General features: G+C 55.0%; 1 protein-coding gene and 1 long non-coding RNA gene across 2 annotated transcripts in view; both read left to right on the top strand.

Annotated features, from left to right (window-relative positions):
• ZNF805 (zinc finger protein 805) overlaps positions 1–1,777 on the top strand; it is a 23,432-nt gene extending 21,655 nt beyond the window's left edge. Inside the window, exon 4 of the mRNA XM_014536017.1 lies at positions 1,702–1,777. The gene's annotated coding sequence lies outside the window, so the exon portion shown is untranslated. The remainder of the gene's footprint in view (positions 1–1,701) is intronic.
• Positions 1,778–2,097: 320 nt separating this feature from the next.
• LOC106725318 lies at positions 2,098–6,025 on the top strand. The gene is made up of 4 exons (XR_001361183.1): positions 2,098–2,171; positions 3,105–3,272; positions 4,490–4,583; positions 5,766–6,025. It is a non-coding gene; the product is annotated as an uncharacterized LOC106725318 (long non-coding RNA).
• The last annotated feature ends 2,874 nt before the right edge of the window (positions 6,026–8,899 follow it).

Below are 8,899 nucleotides of genomic sequence, written 5' to 3'. Positions count from 1 at the left end.
GGTCCCAGGTTCGATTCCGGTCAAGGGCATGTACCTGGGTTGCGGGCACATCTCCAATAGGGGGTGTGCGGGAGGCAGCTGGTCGCTGTTTCTCTCTCATCGATGTTTCTGACTCTCTATCTCTCTCCCTTCCTCTCTGTAAAAAATCAATAAAATATATTAAAAAAAAAAAGTTCCGTCATCTCGACATATGTACCTATGTGCTTTATGTTTTTTATTTATTTAGCACAAGTGAAGGTCAGGAATTGTTATCTTTCTTTTATTTTTTATAATAAATTTTTATTTCAGAGAGGAAGGGAGAGGGAGAGAGAGAGAAACATCCATGATGAGAGAGAATCATGGATCGGCCGCCTCCCGCACGCCCCACACTGGGGATCCAGCACACAGCCCCGGCATGTGCCCTTGACTGGAATCGAACCCGGGACCTTTCAGTTCGCAGGCCGACGCTCTATCCACCGAGCCAAACCGGCCGGGGCTGTTATCTTTCTTTTAAATTTTTTTTTACTGTTTCATTTCATGATTGCTATGTATGTGCTCCATGTAAGTGATGTAGGTGCTTATGTAGGTGGGTTCCAACTTAACGGCGAAAATCGCGTTACGTCGCCCCGTGGGATCTCCGACATAACCCGAGGACCTACTGTACTGCCCACAGCATGGGAGGGGCAGCGGTTCATCCATGAGTGTCTGCTCTGCCCCCTCCATGAGCCAGCTGCCTATATTGGATAGGAGGACGGAGGTCACATGGGGAAGTAGGCGGAAGGGTGTGCCAGGTGGCCAGGTGACGTAATGGGGGCTGGAGATTTGCAAACACCTGTGGGTGTGCAAAGGGCTGGTGGCGCTGGTTTCTGCAACTGGATTTTTTTTTTAATATATTTAATTGATTTTTTTACAGAGAGGAAGGGAGAGGGATAGAGAGTTAGAAACATGGATCAGCTGCCTCCTGCACACCCCCTACTGGGGATGTGCCCGCAGCCAACATACATGCCCTTGATCATGACCGGAATCGAACCTGGGACCCTTGAGTCTGCAGGCCAACGCTCTATCCACTGAGCCAAACCGGTCAGGGCTGCTACTGGATTATTAATCTTTTCCTGATAATGAGGAGGATGGGCTGCATTGCCAGGGGAGCTCTCAGACCCCACGTGCAGCTCCCAGCCACGCCAGAATGTGTTTTCTTTCATCAGAGCCAAACAGTCACGGTTAACAGACCATGATTCCTATTTCTTTTTTACTTTTATTTTTTTTATATTTACTGATTTTTTTACAGAGAGGAAGGGAGAGGGATAGAGAGTTAAAAACATTGATCAGCTGCCTCCCGCACATTCCCCACTGGGGATGTGCCCGCAACCAAGGTACATGCCCTTGACCAGAATCGAACCTGGGACCCTTCAGTCCGCAGGCCGGCGCTCTATCCACTGAACCACACCGGTCAGGGCAATTCCTGTTTCTTAGAACGATAGCTGCTCCCCAGTAGTCTGTTTCTGCCCCTAAAAGTGTCTGTTGGCTCACCGGCTGCTCCCGCTCTGGGCTGGACTCAGTGATCAGAGGCTGTGAGGGGACAGCAGGCGCCAGCCGTGCCAAGGCCTGGTGTCTCCTGGGAGCTGGGGGCTGGGGAGGACGGGGGCCCGGGGTGCCCGTGGGAGCAGTGGGAGCTGGGAGGGAGGCCTTGCTGCCTGTGGGCTGAGCTGTCCCCGTCCCCAGGGCTGTGTGACCTTCGAGGACGTGTTCGTGTACTTCTCCCGGGAGGAGTGGGGGCTCCTGGACGAGGCTCAGAGGCGCCTGTACCGCGACGTGATGCTGGAGAACTTCGCCCTCGTGTCCTCCCTGGGACTCGCCGTCTCCAAGTCCCCTGCGGTCACCCACGCGGAGTAGGCGCAGCGGCCCGGGTTCCTGAGAAGGTCGCTGGCGGGGAGTGGAGGATGCGGCTGCATCTGAAAACTGATGAAGGGCCAGGGCTGTTGACAAAATCCTTCAGCTGCTGCTCTGCCCTCAGTGAGCCCAGCTTAGTGAGTTGAAAACACATTTCTTATCTCACAGGTTCTGTGGGTCAAGCATCAGGCCTATCCTATGTGGGCACCGGGAGCGCGAGGTCGTTGTGACCTTGGGTCACGCTGTCCGGGGCTGCCCTCTCACCTCAAGGCTTACGCTGGAGCCGAATGAAGAGGCTGCTGGTCGGAGCCCTTCCTCAGTTTCTCTTTTTTGTATAATATATTTTCCTTGATTATACAAAGGAAAGCGAGAGGGAGAGAGAAGGATAGAAACATCAGTGATGAAAGGGAATGATCGATTGACTCCCTCTTTCAGGCCCCCCCACTAGGGATCGAGCCCGAAACCCGGGCATGTGCCCTTGACCAGAATCAAACTCTTTAGTCCGCAGGCCGAGGCTCTATCCACTGAGCCACACCGGCCAGGGCCCTTCCTGTGTCTTGCCATGTTGTCTTCATGAGCAGGTAACAAGGCCGTTGGTTTCCAAGAGCCTGAGACGACGTCCGAGATGGATTCCGGCATTTTTGTAACCTGTTTCCAGGAGTGATGTCCCATCACTTTCTGCCACATTCTCTTGATTAGGAAGGTTTTTAGGTTCGGCCACACGCAGTCGGAGGAGCTTAACAAGGGCGTGGATGCCAGCGGGTGGCGTGAATCCCAGTTCCCGGTGATCTCCCCCCCCCCCCCCCCCCCCAGGGGGCAGCTTTCTGTCTCGGGGGTCTGTCGAGGCACCGCTCCTGCTCCCTGGAGTAGGTGGTGTGAGCCCTCCGGCTGCCCCACAGCTGTCTCCTGCCCGAAGCGGTGAGATGAAGGGTGGGGTGGCCTGAGCCTGGCAGTCGGCCCCGCAGGTCCCAGGTGGCCGGGCGACCCCTGGGGGTGTGACTGTCTAAATCCCCGGCCCCTCTGCTCCTAGGTTCTGCCCCCAGGCGCCCGGCTGGCATTTCCTGCGGCCCGACTGTCCCGGGGACTGTAGACCCTGACGTGATCGTTCCTTGTGGGACAGAGATGTTCCTGCAGAACCTTCTTACGGGATGTTTCCTAATACGGGCTTTTCTTCCCTGTGGGGAGGGCTGCCCCGGGTCCCCGCCAGCCACTCACCAGCCCTTCTTTCCCCCCAGGACTCGCCGTCTCCAGGTCCCCTGCAGTCACCCACGCGGAGTAGGCGCAGCGCCCGGGTTCCTGAGCAGGTGGGCACAGCTCCAGGCCCCGCAGAGGAGACCAGGGGGAGGCCTGGCCCAGTGAGAAGCCGTGGGAGCGTGGCTCGGGGCGCATCAGGGCTGGCTCACGTGACACCCGCTGTCTGCTGCGTGTCCGTCAGCATCGGCGGCTGACCGCGTCCTACTCCTCGGCCCCTGTTTGTCTTGATTCGATTTGGTTTGTTTTGTTTTCATCCTCCCCTGAGGATACGTTTTTATTATTTTATTTATTTATTTTCAAATATATTTTATTGATTTTCTACAGAGAGGAAGAGAAAGGGATAGAGAGTTAGAAACATCCATGAGAGAGAAACATCGACCAGCTGCCTCCTGCACACTCCCCACTGGGGATGTGCCCGCAACCAAGGTACATGCCCTTGACCGGACTCGAACCTGGGACCCTTCAGTCCGCAGGCCAATGCGCTAGCCACTGAGCCACACCGGTCAGGGCACTGAGGATATGTTTTTAGAGAGAGAAACATTGATGTGACAGAGATGCATCGCTCAGGTGCCTCTCGTACCCGCCCCGACTGGGGATTGAACCTGCAACCTAGCTGTGTGCCCTGACTGAGACTCAAACCCGGCTGCAGCAGCTGAGCCACCGTGGGCTCCTGGCCTGGGTTCGGCTTTGCTCGGTCCGACCCCGACCTCGGGCACCGTAGCCCCCACCCCCCGGCCCGGGTCTCGTCTGCTCTCAGCACCGGCTTCCCTTTCACGGGTCAGCGGTACCCGTCCCTGCCTTCCCATGAAGACTGAGTGTTCAGCTGCAGCCAGACCTCTGTGGCGCTGGACAGAGCCCTGGGCACAGCACTCAGCCGTCCCGGGAGCCGCGGCCCTGATGGGAGACCGGGCCTCTCCTCCTCGCACTGTTTCCATCCATATATACTAATATATATGTATAGTTTTTTAATTGCTTTCAGAGGTAGAGAGAGGGAGGGCGAGAGAGAAACATCAATGATGAGAGAGAAGCATGGATCGGCTGCCTCCCGCACGCCCTATACTGGGTATGGAGCCCACAACCCGTGCGTGTGCCCTGACCGGGAATCGAACCCTGACCTCCTGGTTCAGAGGTTGATGCTCAACCACTGAGCCACGCCGGCCGGGCTGCTTCCATCCTTACACCCTCTCCCCTGTGGCATCTCCTTCGTTCTGGGGCCCTCGAGGCCCCAGCCCTGCCTCATCCTGATTCCTCTCCCGTGTTCTGCCCGCGGCCCCGTGGTCAGTCCCCAACTGTCTCGGGCATGTTTGTTGTGGGGGCCGCTTGCCGCCCATCAGTCACGCACGTCACCAGCGTTTCTCCTCCCCAGGTCGCTGGTGGGGAGTGGAGGATGCGGCTGCATCTGAAAACTGATGAAGGGCCAGGGCTGTTGACAAAATCCTTCAGCTGCCGCTCTGCCCTCAGTGCTGAGAAGCAATCGCAAGAACGTTTAAGAACAAAAAACAGAGGTAAAGGGGGAGGAAGGAGAGTGGATGTGACAGAGAGGAGAGCACCTGTGGCTTCTCTCTGGTTCCCTGACGAGCCCACGGCAGTTCTTCATGATGCTGTTGGGGGCGGGGACAGCAGGGCTTGGGGTGAAACGGCCTCGTCCCTTCACTGACTCAGTGCACAGCTCTGCCCTCCCCCTCGAGAGCGGCCGCGGGTGTTCGCTGAAATCTTCCTTTGTCGCAAAACACTGTCTCCACCTGTGAGGAGTATCAGTCTGATACATGTGACGACTGGGCCAGGGCTGTTGACAAAATCCTTCAGCTGCCGCTCTGCCCTCAGTGCTGAGAAGCAATCGCAAGAACGTTTAAGAACAAAAAACAGACGTAAAGGGGGAGGAAGGAGAGTGGATGTGACAGAGAGGAGAGCACCTGTGGCTTCTCTCTGGTTCCCTGACGAGCCCACGGCAGTTCTTCATGATGCTCTCTACCTCTGACAGCAGGGCTTGGGGTGAAACGGCCTCGTCCCTTCACTGACTCAGTGCACAGCTCTGCCCTCCCCCTCGAGAGCGGCCGCGGGTGTTCGCTGAAATCTTCCTTTGTCGCAAAACACTGTCTCCACCTGTGAGGAGTATCAGTCTGATACATGTGACGACTTCATCTATGGAGCCTGCAGGAGATCATCTATGAGCCTGCAGGAGAATACTAAAAATGTTCCCTAACGGACGCTGTATCGAAGGAGAGAAGGACTTACCTGTGGATGGGCATGCTTTACTGTACAGGTTAAGACCATCCAAGGCCTCAGGTTAATGTATTTATGACGTTGTCTTTGAGATATAATTGACATGATGTTGCGTAAGTCTCAGATGCACAGTCTGTTTATCTGATAGCTTTATATTGCACAGTGGTTGCCGTCTGGCGATAGCTGTCACCTCTGGTGTCCTCTGTGGTGGGAGCACATGTCACGTTTGATGCTTATGATCACGTCATTGTGTGTAACTCCGTCCTGTGTAACTCCCTCCGGGGCCTCCAGGAACCATTGACCTACTAGTTGCAAGTATGTGCCCTTCACACTCTCCTGTCCCCACCCACCAGCCTTGGGTAAACCACCAGCCCTCTCCTTGTTTTTTTAGTCCTTTTTGTTTTGTTTGTTTGTTTCAGATTCCACCTATAAGGGACATCATGCAGGGTTGGTCTTTCTCTGTCTCAGCGTAATGTCCTCAAGGTCCACCCATGTTTCACATATGACAGCATTATTTTCTCCTGTCTCGAGGTTGAATAATATTCCAGTGTGTGTGTGTGTGTGTGTGTGTGTGTCACTCCTTCTTTCATGCATTCATCCATCGCTGGCACTAGGCTGTCCGCACTTCCTGGCTGTTGTGAACGATGCTGTAATAAACACAGGTGCGTATGTCTCTTCAGTAGCCTGTTTCATTTCCTCTGGCTCCATACCCAGAAGTGGAATTGCAGGATCATAAGGTAGATTTATTTTTAATTTTTATTGATTTCAGAGAGGAAGGGAGAGAGAGAGAAACTTCAATGATGAGAGAGAATCATGGATCGGCTGCCTCCTGCACGCCCCTCACTGGGGATCGAGCCCACAGCCCGGCCATGTGCCCTGACCAGAATGAACCCGGGACCCTCAATCCGCAGGCCAACGCTCCACCCACTGAGCCACACCAGCCAGGGCGTATCTACCTGATGGCACCCATTCTTCAAGGTGTGAGGTGATATCATTGGGGGCGGGATTTTGGTTGGTTTGTTTTAACTGATTTTTAGGGAGAGGGATAGAGGAATACAAACACCGATGAGAGAGGAACTTCATCCACTGGCTGCCTCCTGCAGGGCCCCTCCTGGGCATCCAGACGCAACTGGGACATGTGCCCTGAGCCGTGACCTCCAGGTTCATAGGTCGAGGCTCAACCACTGAGCAACACTGGCCAGGCCCTTGCTCAACATAAATCTCAGTGCCCTCCCCCCCCCCCAATTCCCCTAAATACATACGTCTCCAGTGGGAGAAGTGAAGCACCTCTTCCAGGATTAGAGAATGGGTCACCTGCTGGAAGACGTGGCACTGTCCCCGCCCACTACGGAAATGTGGGTGCGTCCCCTTTAAGACGCTCTTTCCTATTACGGTCCTTGTCGCCTTGGCTCCGCGCCGCCTTCACCAGCATCTCAAAGGTGCCCCGCCCCTCCCTAACTTCAGGGAAAAATCCCTACCTGGGGAAACAACCTTTCTCGGAGAGGTGACCTTGGTTAAAACACATAGCGCCAAGAAGGGGAGCAAACATTTTAAGAACAGTATGCCATATACGCCAGGTCCCTTGAAACATATGCTGTGCAGATGTTTCTTTCCTGCAGCGACTGTGTCAAGCAGCAAGGATGGACCGGCTTCCGGCACATACCCAGAAGTAGAATTGCTGAATCATAAGGTAGATTTATTTTTAATTTTTTAAAAATACATTTTTATTGATGTCAAAGAGGAAGGGAGAGAGAGAGAGAGAAACATCAATGATGAGAGAGGATCATGGATCAGCAGCCTCCTGCACGCCCCTCACTGGGGATGTGCCCGCAACCAAGGTACATGCCCTTGACCGGAATCGAACCCGGGACCTTTCAGTCCGCAGGCCGACGCTCTACCCACTGAGCCAAACCGATTAGGGCTGACATTCATTCTTAAAGGGGGGAGGTGATAATCGGGGGGAGGTGGGGATTTTGGTTGGTTTGTTTTAACTGATTTTTAGGGAGAGGGATAGAGGGATACAAACACCGATGAGAGAGGAACTTCATCGACTGGCTGCCTCCTGCACGGCCCCTCCTGGGCATCCAGGCGCAACTGGGACATGTGCCCTGAGCCATGACCTCCAGGTTCATAGGTCGAGGCACAACCACTGAACAACACTGGCCAGGCCCTTGCTCAATTTAAATCTCAGTGCCTTCCCCCTAAATAAATACATACATAGATACATACATGCATACACCTCCAGTGCCCAAAGGTGAGAGAGGCAAAGCACCTCTTCCAGGATTACAGAATGGGTCACCTGCTGGAAGACCTGGCACTGTCCCCGCCCACCACGGAAATGTAGGCGCGTCCCCTTTAAGACGCTCTGCCCCCGCGCCCGCTTGGATGGTTTGTTTTAACTGATTTTTAGGGAGAGGGATAGAGGAATACAAACACCGATGAGAGAGGAACTTCATCCACTGGCTGCCTCCTGCAGGGCCCCTCCTGGGCATCCAGACGCAACTGGGACATGTGCCCTGAGCCGTGACCTCCAGGTTCATAGGTCGAGGCTCAACCACTGAGCAACACTGGCCAGGCCCTTGCTCAACATAAATCTCAGTGCCCCCCCCCCCCCCCCCAATTCCCCTAAATACATACGTCTCCAGTGGGAGAAGTGAAGCACCTCTTCCAGGATTAGAGAATGGGTCACCTGCTGGAAGACGTGGCACTGTCCCCGCCCACTACGGAAATGTGGGTGCGTCCCCTTTAAGACGCTCTTTCCTATTACGGTCCTTGTCGCCTTGGCTCCGCGCCGCCTTCACCAGCATCTCAAAGGTGCCCCGCGCCCGCTTGGACGCAGCGCAACAAACTACATTACCCAGAAGCCTGTGTCCGGAGCCTAGGCGTTGCGTCACGGCCGCTCAGCAGATTACGTTTCCTGACGCCCGTCAGGCAGGGGCGGGACTTCCGGCGCCGGCGCCATGACGTATTTAGCCCGCGCCCGGCCTGTCAGTCCATTCCGGCCGCTGAGGCTGGGATTCGGGGCGCGGTCCGCTGGCCGCGCGTATCCCCCCCCCCCGATTTATTTAAATATATTTTTATTGATTTCAGAGAGGAAGAGAGAGAGAGACATCCGTGATGAGAGAGAATCATCGGTCAGCTGCCTCCTGCATGGTCCCTGCTGGGGATGGAGCCCGCAACCCCGGGCCTGTGCCCTTGAGCGAAATCGACCGTGGGACCCTTCAGTCCAAACCGGCTAGGGCTCCCCCGTTGATTTCTTTTTTTAAATATATATTTTATTGATTTTTTACAGAGAGGAAGGGAGAGGGATAGAGAGTTAGAAACATCCATGAGGTTTGGGGCGGAGGAGGGAGGGGACCCGGCTTGGGTGTCAGTCGGCGCCCTCTGGCTGCGGAGTGGAAAGAGGGGGAGGCCGAGGGAGTCCACTGCGGCGTCCAGGGGTGTGGGTGGGGGTCAGAGAAGCCTGTGGACTTTGTATGTGGTGTTGTTGTTTTTTGTCTTTTGGTTGTTTTTCATCCTTACCCAAGAATATCCCCCCCCCCCCCCTCTCTTT

Source organism: Myotis brandtii, unplaced genomic scaffold, assembly GCF_000412655.1.
Source record: "Myotis brandtii unplaced genomic scaffold, ASM41265v1 scaffold1554, whole genome shotgun sequence".
NCBI classification, from domain to species: Eukaryota; Metazoa; Chordata; class Mammalia; order Chiroptera; family Vespertilionidae; genus Myotis; species Myotis brandtii.
This window is presented reverse-complemented; position numbering and strand designations above follow the sequence as displayed.